Raw genomic sequence first — 25,326 nt, forward strand, 5'->3', positions numbered from 1 at the left:
TACTCAGACTCCAGCCCACTGCCTGTTTTTATACCACTTGTGAGCACAGAATGACTTTTACATTTTTAAGCAGTTGGGGGAAAAAGACAAAAGAATATTTTTTGACATGTGAAAATTATGTGAAATTCCAATTCCAGTGCCCATAAATAAAATTTTATCAGAGTACAGCCACACCCATTCATGTATTGTCTATGACTGCTTTCCCACTACACTAGCAGAGTTGAGTATTTAAGACAGAGACCATATGGCCAGAAGACTGAAATATCACTATCTGGCCATTTACAGGAAACGTTTGCTAACTCCTATACTAGGCTATTAAGTACTGTTCATGTATTAAGTAGTACTAATTATTAAATGTTGTACTGCGGACATCTTAGAATGATGACACTCTCTTCCAATATAAATGCATTGCAGTCACTCACAGATCTGTTCCAAGAAAAAATATCACAGTCATATAGTCAGGTATCAAAGGAAGTCTCCTTCTTTTTCATAACCATGCCCCCAAGTGCTAATAAATAACCAGCCAAGATTGAGCGGGCAACTCAGAAAGTGATAAAGTAACACAACTCCTTAATGAACAAAAGAAGAAATGGGAATCCCCAGTCCAGTGACTCAAACACTGCGTCGTTAGAACCTATAGGTGTTTAAATAAGTACATAGTTGAGACACATGTCTCCAACCAGTGGGGTGAACTGGATTTTCAGTGGTTCCAGCTTGACCTCCCTAAATTGTCTTCTCTCTTATGCCCCCTTGGACTATGGAGCTGTACGTGGGTTTTCTTGCTAGTTCTCTCTAGCCTGCAGTGGATCAATGTGATAAAGATGAACCGATGGCTCATATCCAGCTGTCCTAGCTCTGGCTTTCTCCAGCAACTTGGCCAAAAGTTTAACATGAGGATTAAGAACTAAATGCTTCTCTTGGAAAAACCAAGAAGTTCTTTGAAAAAAGCTCAGGGAGAAACAGAGTAGTAAAGGGCTGCCAGATTGTCTGTCACTTCTGAATCTGAAGCATGAGATAAAGATTGGTAATTACAGAAATATTTAACCCAAGAAATCCAGACAATGGAGGTTTTAGACAATATTAAGGGACATTCTTTAATATCACTAAGCTGACCTCACTGGTGTTCCAAGAAAGTGTTTCCAACACCAGACATAGGTCAGACAAGGGAGGTTCTTTATCTCTTTAGTTCTATTGGAAAAAATATATATCAGGTTCTCTTATGAGTGCTTTCCTGGAAATTAGGTGGGGGAAAAATTCTGTCGCAGATCATTGTGATTTACTACTGAATGATAAATGATGGAAACTGAGATAAATTTGGTCCTGTGTCTAAATATTAATAGTAATAATATTTGCAGTATAGATGATGCAAAAAGCTCATGACCCTGGCAACTGCATGGAGCAGCATAATAGCTAAGTGAGGGGAAAAAAAAGAAATTTCAAAGTTCAACACTATAAAACTGAAATAAATGTAAAAGGAGTCAAACTTTTACTTGGCCTCATTCCTTGGTAAAAGAAATCTTGATCATCCACCTAATTCAAATAGGAGAGTCCTAAGAAGGAAACAAGGACAAAATGCTTTGAGAAATGCAAAAATAGCTCAGTGAGATGGGTCAACATGATTGATGAAGATTTATCACCAAAGAAAAAGGCTTTTATAAAGTTAATTTTAGATACTACCCCCTACTCGTGAATCCTAATGTGCTCTGTGGTTGGCCAGAGCATTGGGACCACATAGGCAACAGATCTTGATTTCAGAGGATGAAATGTTCCTATGATCAAAGGGTAATTGACCATTTCAAGATTAAGACTGTGTACTCATTGTATTAACACTGATCATAAATGCTTTGATATCAGCCAGCCAATCTTTATAAGAATATGGAGGGCTGTTTTTCTCAGGCAGTATAAATATCCACTACCAACAGGCACTAGTGAAATAAAAATGCAATGCATTATTACTTCTAAAATTCTGATAGAAATCATAAAATATCCATCCAAAGGAGCAAGAAATGGTAGGATCCCAAGTTCAGATCTCTGTGATTACTAAAACCCCAGTCCAGGCTGAATGCCTTATGGAGTATATCAATGCTGGGTCTATCAGCACTAAACACAGCTACAGAAGGGATTGACTAGAGCACAGAGAGCTGAGCTTCCATCTGCTGGGCATGATCAGAGCCTCTGGCTCCATGGCCACTATTCTTAGAGAAGGAGATGGAACACTGTTCTCAGATCCAGTTGGTGCCTTTTCTGGCATCATCTCTCACCATTATTGCAAATGGAAGTGGGTGTGAGCAACCCTCCCTTGGTTCAGTTTGGCATGCCCACCTGCTACAGGCTTTCTGGATGAGCCTCTCCCTCCAGGTCTGCTTCCTACTCACATAGAAAAGGACACTCTTCCTCAGAAGACAAAGGGACTCTATCTTTTGAGCTTGGCCAACATCCTTGACCCTACAGAGCACACACCTGGATCAGGGGTGACAACTCTCCCTAGAAGAACTGAAATAAGACCTTCTGAATCCCCTCTGCACAGGGGTGCCCCTCCCATACCAAAGTCAAAACCAAACAATACTACTGATAAATGAAATAAATGTACGGAGTCCAAAGAAAGTTCTCTGTTTCCCATGGTGATTACCTGGGTGATTTTTTTCACTTTACATATCTAATTCTTCAACTTCGTGAAATTCTCACTTTTTAATATCATGATGCTGTGAGCACAAACTCAATTGTTTCATCAGGCGATCCCAACCATCACCCCAGATGGTCTGCCCCTATTCTTTTTAAGTAAGAGGGTCTAATTTGTTCAAACCTACCCCTGGACCAATCCAAATGTTGCCCTGGCCAAGAAATTTCACATACCCTCTCTTAAACAAGGACAACATTGTCAAGAGTCTCCCTTTATTTGCAAGGAACTCCCCAGGATTGTAATACATGGAGATACAACTTATGTTGTCCCCAGGTGCCCACAGGTTTGTCATGTCACCATAGGTCATCATCCAAGCATTCTACCCAGCTCCTCTTTCTGAATTCCTCCCTTGGCTCACCACCAAAAGACATCTTTCCAGTCTTCTTCCTCTGAGTTTCCACTCCCTTCTGGAGTGGTAGCCAAGAACCCAGTATTGAAGTCAGTGCCGTCTCTTAGCACCTAATTGTCCGCCATCAATTTTAACTGAGCATGTAATATGTTTACAGTCTGACCACCTGAGACCAAAAAGGTAGAATTTTTCATTTCTGTCCCCATATACATCTTGAGACCCCATGAGTGATGGTTGGGCATTATGACATCAGCTCATTATTGAGGAGAGTGTAAAGTGAGATCTGTGCCAAATGGACAGCTGGACTTTTCCAGGGGAATCTTCTTGTCTCCTGCAATATGCAGTTAGGCTATCCAGCTTGCCAAAGACGATCCTAAATATCCTTATTCAGCCCAGTGGATCAGCTTCTAAAATGAGAGTTACACAGGAACAACAGTGAACTCCCACACGTGTACAGAACTCTGAAATGATTACCTAAATATATGCCTATGTTGGCAAAGTGGTCTTTCCTCCCCCACTGTCTGCACAGACTGTGCTCTGGGGAAAAACCAAGTACCCATGTGGTGCCTGGTTACCCAGGCCTGCATGGCTGCTGCCATGGCAACATGCAGCCTATCAGCATAGACCTCTATATGGAGTCTCTGAGGAGAGCTGGCAGAGGCCCCAAGGGGCTGGAGTTCCCAAAGGCTGGTCCACCTGCAGACAGCCTTCATGGAATCCTAGAAGATACAGGGTAGCGCCCAGGCAAACAGGTACTCATTCAGTGGCCAGGAGTAGGCTATTGCTATCTCTTCTTCCTAGAATAGTATGCACTTGGTGCCCAAACTGCTCCTAAAAAAGCTATTCTTTAAGCCATCATCCCTATCCTACATACACCCCCACACCCAAATCATGTCTGTCTTTAAGAGAGAGAGAGACTCCAAAACTAAATTTCCCATTATCTGGTGTAACAAATAAGGAAGTGCTGCCATTTTATTAATCATTAAATAAGCTCTGGCTAAACAGTGTTTTAGTAATAAGCCCAAGTATAAAGAAAAGCAATTTTAAATTTTTACTTAGAAATATTTTTAGGAAAAAAAAAAAAAAGAAAGAAATTCTTTTTAGAAAACCTGATTTCAAATGTTCATGTTTGCCCCCAGGATGCAAAGTCTCCAGAATACCATTTCTCCATGAACTTGTTATTTTCCATCTGCCTTTGAACCTGAGAACAGACTCCTTTAAATTGGCTTGAAAGATTAAGTAGAATTTAGCACTGAAACTTTCAGAGTTCAGTTCGGTCTGAACCTATAAACCCAGGTAGGAGTAAGCTCTGCTAACCAGGAACAACTCTGCATCAATCCCCCTAGACGCCAACCTCAGAGAAATTGGACATGGAAATTTTGCTCAAGATGATAGCTTGTTTTTGGAGAGAGTATTTTAGTGTTCAAATCTCTGAGTCATGCCCACAGCGTGCAAATCAGGCCAGATCAGATTACCTGGTCTATAGCTTGCCCAGTCCACTGGCCATGTCCATAGGGGGCATTAGTGAATATATAAGAAATTTCTGTGACCTGAACAACCACACTGGAAGACTTTTCTTCCATCTTATTTTCCAGTATTTTACAACAGACATCAACAAAACATGTGGTTTGTTATTCCATGGTTCTCCTCTACTTGTTTTTTTTCCTTTTCCAAAAGAAAGAAGGCTCCTCTGAATGTTGCATGATATGGTGGTAGTGTTTCCAGTCCGTTGTAACTAACATTTTAACTAACAAATACAACAACCCTCTCTCCCCATATACACACACACATATACACAAGTATACATGCTCTCTCTCTCTCTCTCACGCGTGCACACACACATACACACACACACACCTCCTAATCAGTTATGAGTTAGTCCATGTAAGTGAATTTCCAGAAAACCAGTCTTAAGAATAACAATAATTCTCTCCCTCAGCCATCACAGTGATATTCTTTCTAAAATATACCATAGGCTTTCCTGAACTCACAGGCAATGGGTTATAAAGCAACCTTTTTTTGTTTTCATTGTTTTGTAGGAAACTTGGATTCAGTCTGAGGTGAACAGGATTCTGATACTGTTTTATCCCCAGATGAGTTTTCTCATCTTCAATCAATCATTGGACTTCTCAAAAATAGTTTTCTCATCCTTTTCTTTGACTAATAACCTTTATTTTTTTAGCACAGTTTTAGGTTCATAGCAAAATTGAGTGGAAAGTACAGAGTTCTCATACAATCCCCTGACCCCACACATTCACAATCTCCCCAATTATCAACATCCTGCACCCAAGTTGTACACTTGTTACAACTGGTGGACCTACGCTGACTCAGCATTATCACCCAAAGTCCATAATTTACATTAGGTTTCACTCTTGGTATTGTACATTCTAGTTTTGACAACTGTATAAGGTATAACGACACATATCCAGCAATGTAGTATCATGCAAAATAGTTTCACTCACCTAAAAATTCCCTGTGTTCTGCCTATTTATCTCTCCCTCCAACCCTTGACATGACTCTGGACAACTAACAATCTTTTTACCATCTTTAGAGTTCTGCCTTTTCCACAGTGTCATATAGTTGGAATCATACAGCATATAGTCTTTTAGATTAGCTTTTCTTCACTTAGTAGTATGCATTTAAGAGTACTTCATGCCTTTTCATAGCTTGATAGCTCATTTTTTTAGGGCTGAATAATATTTTATTGGCTGGATGTACCATGGTTTATATTTATGTGCTGTTGGTTGCTTCCAAGTTTTGGCAATGATGAATAAAGCTGCTATAAACATTTGTGTGCAGGTTTTTGTTAGACATAAAGTTTTCCATTCATTTGGGTAAACACCAAGGAACATAACTGTTGGATCATATGATAAAACTATGTTCAGTTTTGTAAGAAACTGCCAAACTTTCTTCCAAAGTGGCTATACCATTTCGCACTCCCACCAGCAAAGAATGAGAGTTCCTGTTGCCTCATATCCTTGTCAGCATTTGGTGTTATCAGTGTTTTGGATTTTGGCCATTCTAATAGATGTGAACTGGTATCTCATTGCTGTTTTCATTTGCATTTCCCTGGCTACATGATATGGAGCATCTTTTCATACCTATTAGCCACCTGTACATCATCTTTGGTGAGGGGCTTGTTTGGGTCTTTGCACATATTTAATCAGGCTGTTTGTTTTCTTATTGTTGAGTTTAAGATTTCTTTGAATATTCTAGATAAGATGCTTCTTTTGCAAATATTTTCTCCCAATCTATAGTTTATCTTCTTATTCTGTTGAGAATATCTTTTGCAGAGCAAAAATTTTTAATTTTAATGAACACCAGCTTATTAATTCTTCCCTTCATGGATTGATCTGTCTTTGGTGTTGTATAAGTTCATAGCCATACCCAAAATCATCTAGGTTTTCTCATGTATTATCCTCTAGGAGTCTTATAATTCTGCATTTACATCTAAATCATTTTGAATTGATTTTCATGAACCATTTAAGGTCTGTGTCCAGATTTGGTGGGGGAGAGGCATATATGAACGTATATAGTTTTTCCAGAACCATCTGTTGAAAAGACTATATTTGCTTCTCTGTATTGCCTTTGCACTACTACCAAAGATCAGTTGACTACACACTTACAGGTTTTTATTTCTGGGCTTTCTGTTATGTTCCATTGATCCACTTGTTTATCCTTTCACCAATATCACACCACCTTGATCACGCTAGCTATACAATAAACCTTGAGGTTGGATAGTGCTCGTCCTCTGATTTTGTTCTTCTTCTTCAATATTGGTTACTCAGGGTCTTTTGCCTCTCCATATAAACTTTAACAAGAGTTTGTTGATATCCACAAATTAATTTTCTGGGATTTTGACTGGAAATGCATTGAATGTGTAGATCAATTTGGGAAGACCTTGGCAATATTAAGTCTTGACAATATTGAGTCTTCCTATCCGTGAACATGGAATCTCTCTCCATTTACTTAGTTCATTTGCTGTCTTTCACCAGAGTTTTGTAATTTTTCTCAAAAAAATCTTGTACATATTTTGTTAGATTTATACCTAAGTATTTTATTTGGGGGAGTGCTAATGTATATGGTATTGTGTTTGTAATTTCTGATTCCACTTGTTCATTGATGATATACAGGAAAACGACTGACTTTTTATATATTAACTTAGTATCTATAGCAATCTTGCTATGATATTTTTTGTTATTATTTCAGATTTTTTACATGGACATTCTCATCATCTGCAAACAAAGATAATTGCATTTCCTCCTTCCCAATCCTTCTAAGTAATACTGTTTTCACTGCATCCCACAAATTTTGATAAATTGCATTTTTATTTTCATTTGGTTCAAAATTTTTAAAATTATCTTAAGATTTCTTCCTTGACTTCTCTGCTATTTAGAAGTGTGTTGTTGAATTTCTGAATATTTTGAGATTTTTTCCATCTATCTTTTTGTTGGATTTTTAGTTTAATTCCATTGTGGACTAGAGAAGGCATTATGTGATTTCTATTATTTCAAGTTTGTTAAGGTATGTTTTATGGACCAGACTGTGGTTTATCTTAGTGAATATTCCATGTGAGCTTCAGAAAATGTCTGCTGTTAGTTTCCCTGTCATTTTCAACAAGCATTTAAATTCCCCAGTCTCTGCTTCTATGATTCTCATAGCAGTTCCAGTCTGTACAACCCCTAAACTAGATAGCCCCAGATGGTTTAGCTTTAACTCTTTGCTGTTTTAATAGTTTCACTAATTCCTATGCCTGTAGCAATGAATTTTTACCACCATTCATATCCGTGTCTCCAGGATCTCTCACCAAACACATCCTTCTCTCCTCTCCTCTACTACCACTAAACCCCATAGCAAATAGACAAGTTATGACTTAGGTGCCTTCTAGACAAATGAAGTGTTACTAGACAAGCACTATAGTCTCCTCTACAGTAGATAAAAGCCCCCAAACAGGTTGGCATCTTTGATAGAAAATAAGTGCATGACTACGTCTTGCGGGATCATCCATCAATATAGTTCAACCAGCTCCAGAAGGTTATTGGCAAGTTGCTTTATACCTGAATCCATCTTTACCTTCCCTGAAACATGTATCTAGGATTTCAGGACAAAAAAAAATTATACTAAATCAAGTGTAACATAATTAGGAAAGCAAAGAGCTTAACACATAACATATTTTTTAGACCATAACATTTTAATTCAACTCTTTTATATTAGGCATATCATTCTTTTTCACTATTAATAGAAAGATAATTCATTGTATTTGCCTTTCCTAATAAAGTAGCACAATACTAAGGCCTGATATATTTAATAAGGCCCGATAAAATCTGAGTCATTCTGTGATCCATTTCCTGAGATAGAAAGAAAATTATTCTGGAAAGTTCACTAGTTCAAAAAGTCCAAAGCAGTAACTAAACTTCAGTAGTCTTTTTAATCCTGAATCTATGATACTGAGGATAAGCCTTAATCTGGTCTGAGGGCTGCATGCCTTCTTTCCATCAACCTGGAAGTCTCATTCCTACCATCACACATAACTGTTATGAGTTATTTAAAAGAAACAAATCCTAGCCATTCTTAGAAGCAAGTCATCAAGCCGGGGTGTCATTGGGCTACATGTTGGTGTTCCAGTTCCAATAACCACTCTTAGAGAATAAAAGTCTTCTAAAACCTTCAACATTATTCCCAGAGTTTTAAGAACTTGAGTTTCTAAGAACTTGAGTTTTTGATAAGATACTCACATTCTACAAAGAAATAAAATGTTTGGTTTTCAAGGTGCATGAAATTCACTAATGCTGGGAGTAGGCATATCCTTGTATCTCCATTCTCAGGGGTCTAAGCTACCAACTAAAATTAGACAAGGACAGAACTCCATTCAAAATATTCTGAAAGCTAGTGGATGTCCCACACTTTATTGTTCTAAGTAGACATTTGTTTGACTGAGTATTGACCCATGAACACTTGCAGTACAATGGACAATGTCCTAGACAGTTTGCTGTAAAGTCCAAGAAATAATGACATCATCCTCAGCCTTCAACAAGCCTATAACTTCATGGCAACCAGCTCTTACCATGTGACCACACTGTGCTGAGTGAATTGAACCACACAAAAGCCCTGTGATCAAATGTTGACTCACACTTTATAAATAAACTGAGGCATAAAGAGAAATACTCTAGTTTTAGAAATAATGCAATCTAATAGGGAAGGTACAACAACTGTTCTGAAATTTAAAGAAAGCAGATCAGCTTCTGTGTAAGTAATCAGGAATGGTTTCCCAAGAAAGAGAAAGACATTTGTCCTGACATTCCAGGAGACTGGGTGGAATCTGGAAGATACAGACCCAGGAAGGAATCTTCCTTTCAGTGTGAGGAACCAGCATGGCAGAGAGTCCAAAGATCAACACACACAAAGCAAGACTTGGAGGTGGTGCCTAAGCCAGCCTAGATGGCTTGGGATGGCCTATTGTAGAATTTGGTAAAATATTCATTTTGAAAACTGGTGCTAAATTGTAGAAGACTTGGGGTTTCAAGCTAAGGTAGATAAATTAAGATAAATAGTAGGGCAGCATGTATTAATAAATCCACCATAGCACTTAAAACGTTCTTAACTCTCCAGAATTGAGTTTTTAAAAATAATAACATTCACTGGAAAAAAAGGAAAACATTCTTAACAAAACTATCAAGCACTTTGAAATAATTCAGTGAATCTGTGAAAAACAGAATAAATCATTGGTGGAATTTCAATAGCAATTAGTAGTGAACTACATGCCCAGCAAAATCATAAAACACAAGGGTCATTATAGGAGAGAATTATAGACATTAAACAACACATGTACAAGATAAAGTTTTATTCAGGCAAAACCTTTAGATGATCCTTTAGATATGAACAGAAATAAAGTAAAAAAAATGCATCTTTCAAAAAGTCCTACCAAGGCTTCTGACTTTTCCTTGTGATGAGTAACTAATATTTGCTTCCAAAGTCAGTGTTGTCAACCTTCCCACCATGCTTTTTGGAAAGGAAAGCCAGGAAGGGCTCAAGTACTGGTTTGGCTCCTGACCCACCTTTTGGTCTTTTTGTAACTCCCTTTACTCAACTCCAAGTACATCTGTGCACGGACAATGAGACGAAAGCATGCTACATGCGAAAGCACAAATTATGTATTGAGAAATCACTACAATGCCAAATTTTTTTAGAATAAAAAATATATCTTTAAGAACTCGCTGTGTTAGGGAAACTGTTTACATATTGAGGTGTTCCTCTTTTTTTTGACTGGAACAATAAAAAAAAAATTTGATATGGCCTTGGTTTCTTCTGTGTGTGTGTATGTGTGTGTGTGTGTGTGTATCCAAAGAGTCAGCCTTTTCTACAGGTACGAATATAAATTGTTTCTGAAGCACTATATCCTGCCACAGGACCAGTCAGGATGCTGACGTTCCCACCGTATAATCCAAGGAGAGTATCACAGGTTTGAAATTATCTCTTCTCACGCTCTCCTCCCCTCTCTCTTCTTTTCCCTCTCTCCCTTCCTCCCCACCTTCACCTCTCCCCAGGCTCTGTCTACAGCCAGATCCCAGCAATGAGTCAGCTCTGCTCCTTCCCACAACTGCCCACCCAAGCAGGGTCCATCTTAAACACAGGCCCATTTGCCATTTGTACCTTGTAGAACTTTAAATAATGAAAGGGACCTACAGAACTTCCAGGCAGCTCATCTTGCCACTTGCCACAGCTCAAAGTGTCTCAGTCAGAGGGGTTTAACAACACATGATGAAGTCCAATGTTAAACTAAAGAAATATTTATAAAAGAGTTTTCATGTTCTCAGTTGTCCGTTTTGCATGGGATGGCTTTGCCTGACCCCAGCACCTCAGCTCCGGCTCCTGGAGAAACCTGGTAGCATGGCCAGCCAGTCTTCTCCAGGGAAGCATGAAGGAAGCCTCTGAGTCATGCTGACCACAGAACTCTATAAAGTGAACAAAAGACGTAACATAAAAATATACCTAGGTTACCTCCTTTCCCAGATGCTGCCAGATGTTGAGAAAAGACAGGACACCATCACTGCTTCATCCCACCTTTCCTGGGATCCCTGCCCAGCATCACTGTCGTGCCTGACAGAGTTACTAATCCATCATCTGCGTTCATGTAGCCCTTTCTGCATCTGTTCCACTTAGCACTCATTATGCCCAACAGAAACCCATAGAGATGCATCCACTCCATCTCTGCTTCTTCAGGCACCAAAGGAAGAGCCCCCATCTCTGCTTCTTGTGGACTCCCCTGGAACTACCCTCCACATCACCCCAGAGGCATTGTCTAAACTAACTCCCTGACTAACTCTATACCTGGAGCCTCATCATCCACTCCAGTTGGTTTCAAACTAAGCCGCAAAAACTTTCCTCTGCAGGAACTCTCAAGCAGAAGCTCAGCATTTAAGTCAGACAAAAGCCAAGTTGTCCTGATACAACAGGGGTAGAGGGTCAGAAGCCCGCACCTCAAGCCCAAGTGCCCTGGGGCCCCTATTCTTAGAGCACAGGTTAATAATCACCACTGTGAGTTTCACAAGGTACATTGGGGAGGGTATGTGCTATGGTGAGTGCTGTGAAGTGTGTAAGCCTGACGATTCACAGACCTGTACCCCTGGGGCTAATAATACATTATATGTTAGTAAAAAATTAAAAATTTAAAAAATAAAATAAAATAATCACCACTGTGCAGCATTATGCCCAAACCCCTTTGCCCAAACCTATAAGGAATTGTAGGTTCTGGGCCCCAGGACCCTCTCCACATCAATATTCTGCCTCATTACACTCCTTGTTAAATGTCTGCATTCTTCTGACAGGATGCACCTTCCCAGGCCACCTAGACTCTGAAAACATTGTTCCTTCTTCATGGAATGTGAATCCAGAGCCACCGGAAGAGCTCAAACATCTTTCCCGAACTCCTCCTGATTGCATGTGGCTTCTGAAGATAGGTCTTCAGAACTCATAAACTAGCACTGCACTGTGTTTTAACTCTTCCTGTCTGTCTTACTCAGTAGACAAACTCCTCACAGCCAAAGATTATTTCACTCATTCATGTCCCTGACACCTTCCACGAGGCTTAGCACTTAGTTGGTTCTCAATGGTTATTTGTTAGATGGGTGGATGGATGGATGAGTGGGTGAGTGGATGGATAAGTATGTGAGTACTGGACGAGTGGTGGATGGATGGATGAATGGATAGGAAGGTGGCTGGGCAGGTGGATGGATGGACGGGTGGGTGGGTGGATGAATGGAGACACAGAGGGATGAGCAGATAGGAGAGTAGATGGAGGAAGAGAAAGAGTAGAACATTCATAGTTTGCCATTCAAGTGACTATAGCAGTCACTGAAACACCTATTACTGGCTCAGACTTACATTATAGTTTGAAAATCTCTCTCTTTGCTAGCTGGAGTAACCTGGTATGTTCTTCCATATAAGGTCAAGTGGTTCTTCTGCCAGATCACATCATCTGACATCTTGGCAAAACATGACACACTGCTCACATCTCAGCACAACCTTACAAGTGATTTCTATGAAATTTATTAATTTACATTTGGCAAAGAAGTCCTCTTCTCTTATCATTACTCATTACTGTGATGCAGCTACTCAAAATCAGGAAGCTACAATTCAGCCACCTAAGATCAATATATACCCCACAGAAAGGCAAGTGCTCCCACATTCATCGCTTGGGCAGGGCCCATCAGGAAGAATGGACATTGTAGCCAACAGGACTCAGAAGGACACCATAGAGTGGGGACTCTAAACATCCCACATCTCTCACAGCTAATGCTTTCCTGAATGTCACTCTGAGCTTTCCTTAGCAAGCACAATGCACACATCCTTTCACAAGTTTTGCTCAAACAATATGATCTTTCTTTTCTTTTTTTTTTAAAGATTTTATTTATTTATTTGACGGACAGAGATCACAAGTAGGTGGAGAGGCAGGCAGAGAAAGAGGGGGAAGCAGGCTCCCTGCTGAGCAGAGAGCCCAATGCTGGGCTCGATCCCAGGACCCTGGAATCATGACCTGAGCCGAAGGCAGGGGCTTTAACCCACTGAGACCCAGGCGCCCCTGATTTTTCTTTTCTTATAAAGAAATATATTCTTTTGGGTCTTCTCAACAATTGCTTGGGTTATAATTTTCCTAAATCATAACTTCATGCTTTATTTTCTCAAAATCCTGAAGTCATCTCTAGAAAGAAGACTTCAGAGCTAACTACCATCCCCAAATGATGCTTTGAGCAGACCAGGCTCTTCCTCCCTCCATTCCAGCATCAAGGAATCCCAAAGGCAAGAGAATGAGAAGACCAGCTCCTCAAACCATGCTTGTCCTTACCAGAATGGATAAACCGATGACAGAGAAGCCTTGTTGAAGGCCGTAATCAATACATTTTAGATCTCATTTCCAGCTTTGTTCCCACCAGGCTAGTCTCATAAAACACTGTTTTTCCATTTTTATAGACTCAAGGCAAGCAGTCCCTTTCTGGACTCTGATTGTATCATGGGCACACCCACAGTAATAACAACAGCCACTCATTAGCATATTAACATATAGGTTCAGGGTATTCTGGATACATTACCTTTAATCCTTACAGCCCTGCACAATCAGTAATAATAGTCCCGTTTTCTAACTGAGAAAACAGGGGCACAGAGATTATAATATTTAGTCCAAAATTAGATTTTTGCAATTTGCTATTTGCTTGCTATAATTGCAAGCTACAATTATAATCACTCAATTATAATGCTGAATTGAAAGTTATGCTGTCAATTACATATCAAACATTCTGAGATGATCCAGGATATTCATCCATTCAGGACAAGAGAAAGAATCCAGCACCAATCGTCATTACCCATGTGATGACAGGGTCCTTAGGATCCAGCCAGGAGGGGGCAGCATAACATTAGCCAAGGAGTCAGGGCCAGCATGGGCTCAACACTGGCTAACGTTAGCTGGGGGGGTGTCAGTGACTTCTGCAGCAGGGTCACTCCACTAGGCCTGCTTGGGTCTCTCTCCAAGCTCGCCATGAAGTAGGACGTCCCAGAACACTGTGTTAGAAGGCAGAGATGGTTCAGACAGACCAGGGCGTGAGCAGGTGTGAAGACCAAACTCCCAGCATGCCCACCCTTACTCCACTGCTACCCTACGTCTGGACAGTGACTCCACTCTGCATGGCCTTCCTCTCCAGAGGACATGCAGGGATTTCTTGAGACTGTCCGCTGCACTGTAAGTTCCTGAGAGCCCAGCTTGTGTCTGTCTGGCCCTCTTGTCTCAGTGTGCCTCATATGTGCATGTTTAGTAGGCATTTGCTAAGTGGCAAAACAAATGCTGAGACCTTGAGGGTGTGGATCGTGTATGCTCATTGTTCCAAGTGCCCTGCTCATACCCGAAGGCAGCAAGATCAGGGTCTCATCAGGACAAGCAAGATCGGGGCACAGCATGGTATACCAGACCCCTCTCTTCACTTTTACCTGGAGAGCAGCTGAAATCTTTACCTACCATTTCATCGGACATCTTTTCTTATATAACCTTCTCCCCAACCCAGCTGTGTGACCAATCTTGTCTTGACTAAATATCCCGGTTAATGCATTGCTATGTGAAGCCTCTCCAAACTTAGAGGTTTTACACAATCATTTATTTTGCTCACAATTTTGTGAGTCAGGAATTTGAATAGGGTATGCCAAGATGGTGTGTTTCAGATCCTTGGGCCATCAGCTGGTTGCCTCAGTTTCCTTAACTTGTTCTGTCTCCAAGTGGCAGCTCATGGCCTAGGATATCCAGAGGATGTGGGCTTTTCACAGTGCGGACATCTCCAGGTGACTCACCTCTCACAGGACAACGCTCCCAAGAAGTGAGAAGCCCTAGCTGCTCAGTGAAGGACAGCTCCAGGAACTGAGCCTTTTGTCACCACACTGGGTTGGCCACAGTCCCCATGCCTACCCTAGGAAGCCAAGAGCCTGAGACCCCAAGACTGCGGTCATCTCAGGAAAACCCCAACTGCCACATTGAAGGGCACAGCAATGCCTTCCACTCTGATGTTGGGCTTGGAAGGAGCAGTGAAAGGCTTAACTCTCTCTCCCCGAGTTGGGCATTGTCCCTGCCCACTTCTACTCCTGCCTGGGCAGTACTCACCAGGCCTCCCCCACTGCCACCCCTGTGGTTCACATACCTCTTCTCCCACAAAAAAAAACAACAGTGAGAAAAGCAGAACCTCACCATATTGATAACATTCCAGTTAAAGCAGGATAGTGACTCCCTGATGACAACACAACAGCTTTTCCTGTCATTCCTGAGTTTCTGCCTGTGTGGAAGCCACAGCAAACTTGCCCTATAAAAGGATACGCTCATAAGAGACGAACAACCAGCTAATGGGCCTTAACAAGCCTTGGATGGGAGAAGCCCGAGGTGAGAAATGCAGTTGGACAGCTGTTCAGATGGCCCTAGGATGCAGCTTGACCAAGGTAATTGGTGTCAAGTGGAATCCAAACAAACAGTCTCTGGGGTCTTGTCCATACTTTGAAATACAAAAGGGAGGCTGCCAGGGCCAAAGATCCAGGAGAAACAAATTAGGTGGAACTTAACCTGCCACCCCTGCCCCCTCCCCCTGACAAACCATATTGCCAGAAATTGGAAAACCAATACCTTGAGCTGTACCTTCGCCCACCATGGGCCAGGCCAAATGGGACACTTAGCCACCTGCAACTAACATATCTATGCATGGGGAGCTAGGTCTCTAAGTAACAAACTCTACCTCTAAATATCGATGAATTGCATAAGCCCATAATGGCGTATGAGCTCCTAAAAGGAAGGGAGCCTGGGCCATAATTACTAGCCAGAGCCTGGTCCCTAAGGACTACCAAGACCTGGAAGCCTATTACTTATGCACAAAGCAGACAGCATGAGATCCCCACAGAGCCCAAGAGGGGTGTGGAGACATATAACAGAGCTGAGAAGGGGCAGAACAGAAAGACCCCAATGTAAGTCCCCCACCAATTTCTCAGTTTATATACTGCGACTGTCTCAATGATATTTTTGAATTAAAAATATTTGCTTTTACCTTTTTTTTTTTTTTCATTTTCATCTTCTCAAGAACCACAGAATTCAGGCCATGGCTTTGGTTTCATTGCAGGCTACTTGAAATGACAGAAAAAAAGGAAACTCTCAAAAGATATGTCTGCAAGAAGAGTCGGGAGATGACAAAGGGGAGCAAGAAAGAGCTCAGGGCTTCTTTGGTGCTGAAGGAGGGGAGTAGAGGGACATTCTCCTGTCCGGTCAGCATCAGTGGGCCTGTCTCAGGGCTAGAGGAAGGAGCTTCCAGGCCACAGAGACTTGAATGTCTTGCTACCCCATGCTGACCCCAACACTAGCACCTGTAGTAGGTTGGATCATATTCCCAAGAAATTTATGTCCACCCAGAACCTCAGAATATGATCTTATTTGGAAATAGGGTCTTTGCAGATGTGATTAGTTAAGGATCAAGTTGAGAGTATAGGGTGGGCTATAAATCTAATGACTGGTGTCCTTATAAGTAAAGGAAAAGACACACACCAAAAAGAAGGCCAAGTGAAGGCAGAGCAGAGACTGAAGAGATGCAGCCACAAGCCAAGGAACCCACGGAGGCACCAGAAGCTGGAAGAGGTAGGAAGCATTCTCCCCTAGAACCTGCAGAGGAAATATGGGCCTGTCGACACCTTGATGTCAGACTTCTGCCCTCCAGAGCTGTGAGAGAGTAAATTTCTCTTGTTTTAAGCTTCCCCATCTGTGATGGTTTGTTACAGCAACCCTGGAAATTGAATACAGAGCTCAGACCCCCAGTGTCTAATCAGCAAAGAAAAAGAAATTCAGCAACAGAACCACACACACAAAGGCAGCAAGATGGAGTTGGCCCCACTGCTGGGTCCAGGACTGACCGTGGTTTCCCTGATCTCAGGAGACACCAGATCCATACTTCTCCCACCTGAGCAGGAGGGATTTGATCTGTGTCTGGTCTCCACCAAGACATAGCTGTAGCATCCTGAACTGGAAGGAAAGTGTCAGGACAATAATGGTCCACCTCTGTAGCTTTCCCTGACAGCCACTGTCCCTCATGGCTCACAGGGAATAAAGTGAATGAAGAAGCTCGTGTTAGCTCATCAGCCTCGACAGCAGGCGAGGCGGGAGCTGGTAGCATCCACTGTAGGCGAGGATGAAAGCTCTGAGAGATGAAACGACTTGCCCACCTGGAGCCTATGCTGGGGTCAAGCCCAGGGAAGGAATCACAGGGCACAAGGACTTTAGGAATGTGGCATGACCCACCAAAGAGGGTGTCGTGCATCCCCTGGATCACAATCTAAATGTCAACCACTTCTATAGCACATGGAGGTCTTCACTGTTCAGCAAATAAAAGGCTCTAAATTTTGCACACCGCCATCCTTCAAAGTGAGAATGAGAAGACTAGAAAGGTCAGCCATGCTCGGAAGCACGTTATGAAAAAGAAATGAGCCTGTGGAGTGATATTTGTTCTTCATATTTAGTTATACTTTCCCAGTACATTTTTTAAAGGAAAAAAAATAGCATTAAGATTCATTATGCCTTCCCTTCTGGCTTCACCCCGTTCTCTGGGGGCCACAGCCTGTCAGCATGAAGCCCAAGCACAGGCTCAGGACGGGTTTTCTGCAGGAAGCAATGGCCCCCTTCTTATCCAAGATCTTAGGGGGTCACATGAGGGAGAAGGGGGTCTGGGGTCCTTCCTGAGTTCTTCATTTCTAGGAGGAAGGGGGATGTCTCCACGAAGAAAGAGGTAAAGTCATCCATATTTTGTGCACTGGAAGCAGAGCAGGTCCTGCTGGATTGCTGGACCAACTCACCCTGCTTAGGTGGCACATGACAGCCTTCTAGATGTTCCCCAGGGGCTGTGCAAAGGGTAGGCCCAGGGTTCAACCAGGTAAGTACCAGGGATCACCTGGAGTAGGGTCAGGGCTCCCCTGAGGGACAGGACCAGGAAACACTTAGGGCAAGACCAGGGCTCATCTGGAACAAGACCAGGGCTACCCTGGGGCAAGGCTAGGGCTTACTGGGGGGTAGGGTCAGGACTTACCCAGGGGCAGGGCCAGAGCTCATTATGGGGCAAGACAAAGCCCATAATAGTCTAGAAAACATAGCATGCTGTCTTTCGCTTGGCAGAGGACACTAACACATTCTTGACTTCATCTAGTTATATATGACTTCCTTTTTTCCTAAAACCCTATATTACACAGAGTTCTAGAATTCTAAGGGTTTACACCAGGAGGAGACAATCCCATCCCTCATCCCATAGCTGAAGGCCAGAAGGAGTTGCAGGTGGCCAAAAGTCACCTTTGCAGCAGTGACAGTCAGAAGCAGGACCTGGACCTCCTGCCATCGGTCCACCAGCATGCTTCTCTGCACCTTGCACTCACAGCCAGGATGACAGGGTTCAATACCACCCATGTACATCGACCCTGCCAGCTCTTCGAATACAAAGTTCAGGTGGCTCATGGCCCAGGAAGGAGGCCCAGTGGTCAGTGTCTGCTCTGAGTTTACCAAGGTCACCTGGGAATGCTGACCAGGGGGAAAGCTCTTGAGGACAGACACAGCACAGAGGCTCTATGTACATGCTCTGGGCTCAGGGAGGAAATGGGCTCACATTCGTCATACTTGGTGTATCTCTGGGCAAGTCACTCAATCTCCCTGAGCCTCAGCACCCCAGCAGAACCTATACCAAATTGTGTTGCCATGGTGGATAAGATACTATGAGAAAAAAGCTTAGTTGTGTGCCAGGCCATACTTGGGTTCAACAATATAGTCAAGAAATAGTATCATTAATTACCTTCTAAGTTCCTGCACTGGAAAAATCCAACTTGCCATCCTGAATTTCCACCCAAGATAACCTAAGCAGAGAACCCCAGAGGCGGGACAGAAAACCCCAGTGACCCATGGCTACTACTTCATCCCAGACCCGGCCTGCCATCACCCATATTTCTAACCTTGTTGCCCAATGAGGACCAGGTCAAACCATGCTTGGTGTCATTGCTCCCTCTCTACCACGGCACTGCCCCTGCATACAGCGCCGGCCTCTGCACTCACAGCATGGAGGAGGAAGGCTGCCCAAGTCAAATTCAAAGACAGATCCTTCTTTTTCTGACCCTGAAAAGTTTGGGAACACATCCCCAGAAGCTAACTAGCCCCTTCTGGAAAGTGCGAAAGGAGAAAGCTAATCCCACACCCTGACCTTCTGGCCTTCCCAGACTTTCATATTATCAGCCTCCTGGAGGCCCTGCTTGAAACAAGAAACCACCTCTAAGTCCGGAGTCTTAAGTTCTTTACTCATCCTTCCTTCAAAGAAAGTCATTTGGAGGAAGAAAAACAGACTGGCCAATTGGCTGCTTAACACAGAAAGTTCCACTTGTGAGCGTTTATTGTGTAGAGTAAAAACAGTGGCCACCGGGCCTCCCACTGCTGGGAACTGAGCTATGTGCTTCATGAACATTAATTCATGGGATTCTGCACAATACCTGATGAGCTAGGCTTACTTATCCCTGTTTCCAAGATGAGATAACCAAGCTCAGAGGGTTTCGGGAACCAGTCCCAGGCCTCGAGGGTAGCCAAGCGTCTAGTCTACATTCTGACCCAGCATCTACACAAAGCAACTGGGAAGCCCTCCCCACATATGTTCAGACCCTTCTAATGACTGAAACTAAGTTTTCCACGCACCCAGTGCCCACTCATTATCAGAAAGTTCTGGAAGCTTCGAATGCCTGAATGGCAATAATTTATCTGTAAAATAATTGTTTCTGGTGGGTTTGGCTGTCAAAATGCCTGTCAGTCTCATCTGTCAGACCAAATCAAGAATGTCAGCATTATTAAGACTGGGAAAACTTCAAGCAGCAATTTCCAATTATTTCATTAGCAACCCTTTGCTGCTTATCACCTCCCTGAGACGAATATTTTGGGCATGATTGAACGTTATCATTTCTTCCCCGGAATTGCTCTCGTCTTTGCTAACTCAGCCCCTAAAATAAGAATATTATGCACATCAGGTTAAAAAGGACTGAAATAAGGAGCCCGCTTCTGCTTTCTAAGAGAGCTCTCTTCTCAGAGAGATGTGCCCCTCAGTCCTGCATGGATGGTGCATAGATGGCGGGCATCTGAGAAATCAAAACACTCAGCATTTCATCACTGAGCTCGGTCCAGATTGCTCAAAGCTCCTGAACCCGGCGGTGTTACAAGAGTGGGGCCTAGTGCATGGTGGTACATCCCCGAAGAACCTGAAAGCGAAAGATCAAAGACTGTTCCTGAGCACTGAACCGTGGTTCCAGCAGGAGAGGGAGCAGAGAAGAGTCCTTAGGACACCCGCATCCTTACTGGGCACGGAAGGGTTAAGCCAGTCTGCAGAATCCCCACTTGGCCACCCCATCCATCAATTTGGCCAATTTTCACTGGGGGAAACTAAGGCCCAGAGAGGATGAATACAGGGCAGGATTGGGATGCAGGGCTGTCTGGCTCTGAAGTCCACTTGTCCTCTGAGGCCAGGTGGAGGGGCCCGGGCTATGACAATCTTTAGAGAAAGGGCTGCCGTGCTCGTGCTGTGTGTTGAGAAGATTCCTGTGAGAGCAGAGGCTGAAGCTAATAATGCTGAAGGTAGACTCGCCAGGACGTGGCGCTGCTGGCACAGGGCAGGAAAGCAGAGGCAGGGGTCCAGGTGACACAGACCCAAGAAATGGGAGCAATTTGACAGGTGCAAGGAGTCTCACAATGATTTGAGGTCAATTCGGGGCAGGCCAAAAGCTCGCTGAGCATCTGACATTTGAGACTCCCTCTTCAGATTCCATTAACCAGCCCTCCCTCTCGAATTTCTAAGCACAAACCGTGTGTTCACATAAATCCCTGGGATGTGTGTTGTTGCAGCTCTGTATAGAGAAAGCCTTCCTTAGATCGAGAAGCGGTGTGATGCTTTGGCTTTCAAAGAGAACCACGCCCAGGGCACCAACCTCCCTGTAAGGCTGAGAGCCCATCGACACAGGAGACACTGGGGGAGTTTCCACGACTTGGCCAAACAGCAGCTAAAGACCATGGTCATCATACTAACCTGTGGCTTTCATGTTTCATTTTTAAATAACTGATTTATGGAAACTAAGTAAGTTTCCTCATTTTGTCTTCATGGCCAAGAAGTTCAGAGTTAAGGAGACAGTGAATTCAGTCTTTGGTGCATTCTTAGGGCCAGGAAATGATTATTTCTCAGTCCTTTGATTGGATGTTTGTAATTGCCCTGTTGCCTGTGCACTTAACTTTGTAAGCTGTGTCCAAGGTTTTCCGAAAACAGGCAAGGGATGCATTTCTAGAAAGATTAAATGCACTATCCCAGGCAGCTGCCTCTGTGCATTGAAGGGTACTAACCAGGAAACAAGACACACAGGAATGCCTACGGTCTAGAGGCCCCACCTCACAAAGTAAGGGCAAGGTCTTTGTGTGCCTCGTATGGTGCCCCCCCCCCCCGCAAAAAAAGTTATGCTGAACTGCTGACCCCTGGTGCCTGCGAATGTGACCTGACATGGAAACAGGATCTTTGCAGATGGAATTAGGATGTCAACTGGGATGAGGGTACAGTGGACTAGGGTGGGCTCCTAATTCAATATGACTGGTGTCCCTATAAGAAAAAGAGATTCACAGACACATAGAGAGGAGCTCCATGGAAGGACAAAGACCCACAGACGGAAGGTGGCCATGAGATGGTGGAGCCAGAGACTGGACTGCTGTGTCCAAGAGCCCAGGGGAGTGGAGGATTGCTGATGACCACCAAAAGCAAAGAGAGAGAGCATGGCCCTGCCAGCACCTTGAATTCAGGCCTCTAGTCTCCAAAACTGGAGAACAAATTTCTGTTGTTTTAAGCCACCCAGTTTGTGTCCTTGTTATAGTAATGCCAAGAAATTAATATAGTTCTTCATCTGGGAACAGACACCTCCATGACCTCACTGGCCTCCTCACTGTCACTCCCACCCCTGCAACGGGTCTCGGGTCTCCCACCTGCTTCGGCTGCTCTTCTTCCTGACAACCTCAGGATTTACTCCCTCCTACCTTTCAGGTCTCCGCTCTGATACCACTTTTTAACACCTCCCTGACCACTTTCTCTATTTACAAAAGCCACTCTTGGCTCTCCATATTCTTCTCCAGTATTATGAGCTGAACTGAGTCTCCTCCCCATGGCCAAAAAAATTATGTTGGAGTCCTAACCCCCATTTACCTCAGAGAATGACCTTATTTGGAGATAGGATCTTTACAGAAATGATCAAGTTAAAAAGAGCTCATTGAGGGTGGCCCTAATCTAATATGACTGGTGTCCTTATAAAGGTGAAAATTGGACAGAGACGGACACAGAGAGGGGAGACAATTTGAAGACATGGAGAGAAGCCAGCCCCTGACAAGCCAAGGGAAGAGGGCTGGAATGGTTATCCCTCACAGCCCTTAGAAAGAATCATCCCTGTGGATCTCTTGATCCCAGACGTCTGACCTCTATTGGTTTCAGCCAACTAGTGTGCAGTGTTTGGTTAAGGCAGTCCTAGAAAACATATACTGCCTGACTTGTTACATGCTTATTTATTTTTTCCTTCCACCCTATCAGGATCTAAGCCCATATGGGAAGGGACTTCTTATATTTTACTCACCACCCAGTGTCTGGTGTGAAGCTGCTGTGCAATAAATATTTGTGGAATAAATGAATGAATTTGTAAACTGCTAGCTCTGGGACTGGCCCCACACATACAGGATGTACAGTCCTGAGGTTTTTTTCCTCCTGATACTAAATGTTTGATGTCTTTTCTAATACCACTTCTTTGATCATCCAACACCAACTGGGTGTCCAACAATTTAACTCAATTTGACAGCATCTACCTAGCATTAGCATCAGATCCCACAAGCTAAAGGTCTCAGTTCTGTTCCCCTGTTCAGACACAAATCTTCCCTGCCTTCTCCATGTGTGTCACCCTCCCAACACTTCTTTTTTTTTTTTAAAGATTTTATTTATTTATTTGACAGACAGAGATCACAAGTAGGCAGAGAGAGAGAGAGAAGCAGGCTCTCTGCTGAGCAGGGAGCCCGACGCGGGGCTCGATCCCAGGACCCTGAGATCATGACCTGAGCCGAAGGCAGAGGCTTTAACCCACTGAGCCACCCAGGTGCCCCCCTCCCAACACTTTTATGTTCTTCTACGTGCTCAGCAATGTGGACGGTTCCTAAACCCCGTTGTTTAGGGGATTTCGTGAAGATTCCATTATGTAGGCATGGCTGATTAAATCACTGACCATTGGTGATTGATTCAACTTCCAGTCCCTCTTTCCTCCCTAGAGGTCAGGGATTGAGGCTGAAAGATCCAGGCTCTGTGTCTTCCTGCCCCCTTGCATCTCTCCTATTTGGCTGTTCCTGAGTTAACTCCTCTATAACAAACTGATACTAATAAGTAAAGTGCCTTCCTGCCTTCTGTCATTCCAAATGATTATCAAACCTGAAGGGTAGAGGTCTTGGGAACCTCTGATTTATACATCTGTCAGAAGATGTGGGGGCCTGGGATTTGTGACTGATATCCAAACTGTGGATGGCTGGTGCATCCGTCAGAAGGCTCAGTGCTCATTTCATGCCCAGCACCCTCCTGTAACTGTTCCTCCATCAGTTGTGATTGGGCTCTGCCAGTTGGAAAATAAGGAGCGTTTTCCTCCAAGAGCATCTTACCTGTTCAGAATGATGCTAGAAATGAACCTACAAAGCATGTTGTGGGTCTGAGATATCTGCTCCTACCAAATTGCTCTCACAGGTGCTAAACCACAGAGCTCTGGACTATACTAGCATCATCCTGGGGGACCCCAGAAAGGTGGGGATTTGCCTGGGTTCTTTGTTTCTTTACAGATTGAGAGGGAAACTATATTAATAAGGGTTCTCAAGAGAATCAGAACCAATATAGGTAGATAAACTTATAGAATTTGGCTCACATGATTATGGAGGCCAAGCCCCACAATCTGCTATCTGCAAGCTGGAGAATTCAGGGAAGCCAATGGCATAATTCAATCTGAGTCCAAAGACAAGTGGATGGTGTAACTCCACGTCCAAAGGCTGAGAACCAGGAGCACCAATGTCAAAGGTCAGGAGGAGATGGATGTCCCAACTCAAGGAGAGAACAGATTCAGCAATTCTCTTTCTTTTTGTTCTGTTCAGGACCTCTATGAATTAGATGACGCCCACCTGCACTGGTGAGAGCAGTCTTCTTTCTCAGTCTGCTGATTCAAATGCTAATTTCTTCTGGAGATACACCCAGAAATTGTTTCTCTAGCCATCTGGACATCCCTTAGCCCAGTCAGGTTGACACATAAAATCAACCACCATAAGAACACTGAACTAAACCTACTCTCCTGAGGGCCCTGCAGCCCTGGCTCTGGTTCCTCCAGCATCAGGAATTTGAAGTGCTAATAATTTTAGCCTCAGAGACCCCAGGGATGGAAGTACATCTCCTCCTGCCTCAGCATCACCTCCGTTTTGAGTGAGCTGGGGACCCCACTCAGAATTGGTGGGCATCCCCTTGTTCTCTTGGTTACAGGTAACAGACATCCAGAGACAGCTTTGAAAAGAAGAGATTTTACACAGTACATAATAGTAAGTTGTTCTGATAATTATTATCGTTGCTGTCTTTGTTTTTGTGCTAGCAAAATGGGTCTTACAAGGTTGTGCAGGTAACTGCAAATTAGGTTTTCCCATTAAAAATCCACAAGGCACCTGCATCCTTAGAATCAGGAAGGAGGCAGGGTCTGTTGCCAAATCCTCACCCTCATCCCCGTTTCCCTTCTTCCCTTCTACCTCTCTAAGTCACAGAGGCTCTAACTCCTGTGTGAACCATGTCTTCTGACACCTACTGATTAAAATGAACATCTGTCACTGACTCGGGCTAACTGGTCTAAAGTTTGAAGAAGGTCTCAAAGTAGCAATCAAGCAAACAGAAAACTGAAGAAACAGATCCAGTGGCTTCAGGACCAGAACCTGTCACCACCAGTGTTCCCATACACAACTCCTTCCTCCTGGGCAGGAGCATCACAGACACAGGTACTGGAGCCCCAGGAATGAGGACCTTGTGAGGGGTGCTTTGAAAGTGGAACTGCTAGGAGCTTAAGATGCCAAGGCCTATGGAAGGGGAAAAGGTGAGGTTCAAGATCATCATCAAGGATGAGCATAAGGTCTGGGAACTAAAATCAGGGAGACTCTGGGGCAGGAAGGTCTGAGGGAAATCCATAGACAACAAGAAACATGTGGCTTAAGTTT

General features: G+C 43.4%; 1 long non-coding RNA gene across 3 annotated transcripts in view; it reads right to left on the bottom strand.

The window, feature by feature from the left end:
- The window catches only part of LOC125094360 (uncharacterized), a 71,791-nt gene that overhangs the window by 10,614 nt on the left and 35,851 nt on the right, over positions 1-25,326 (bottom strand). The window lies entirely within an intron of this gene.

This window comes from Lutra lutra, chromosome 1, assembly GCF_902655055.1.
Source record: "Lutra lutra chromosome 1, mLutLut1.2, whole genome shotgun sequence".
NCBI classification, from domain to species: domain Eukaryota; kingdom Metazoa; phylum Chordata; class Mammalia; order Carnivora; family Mustelidae; genus Lutra; species Lutra lutra.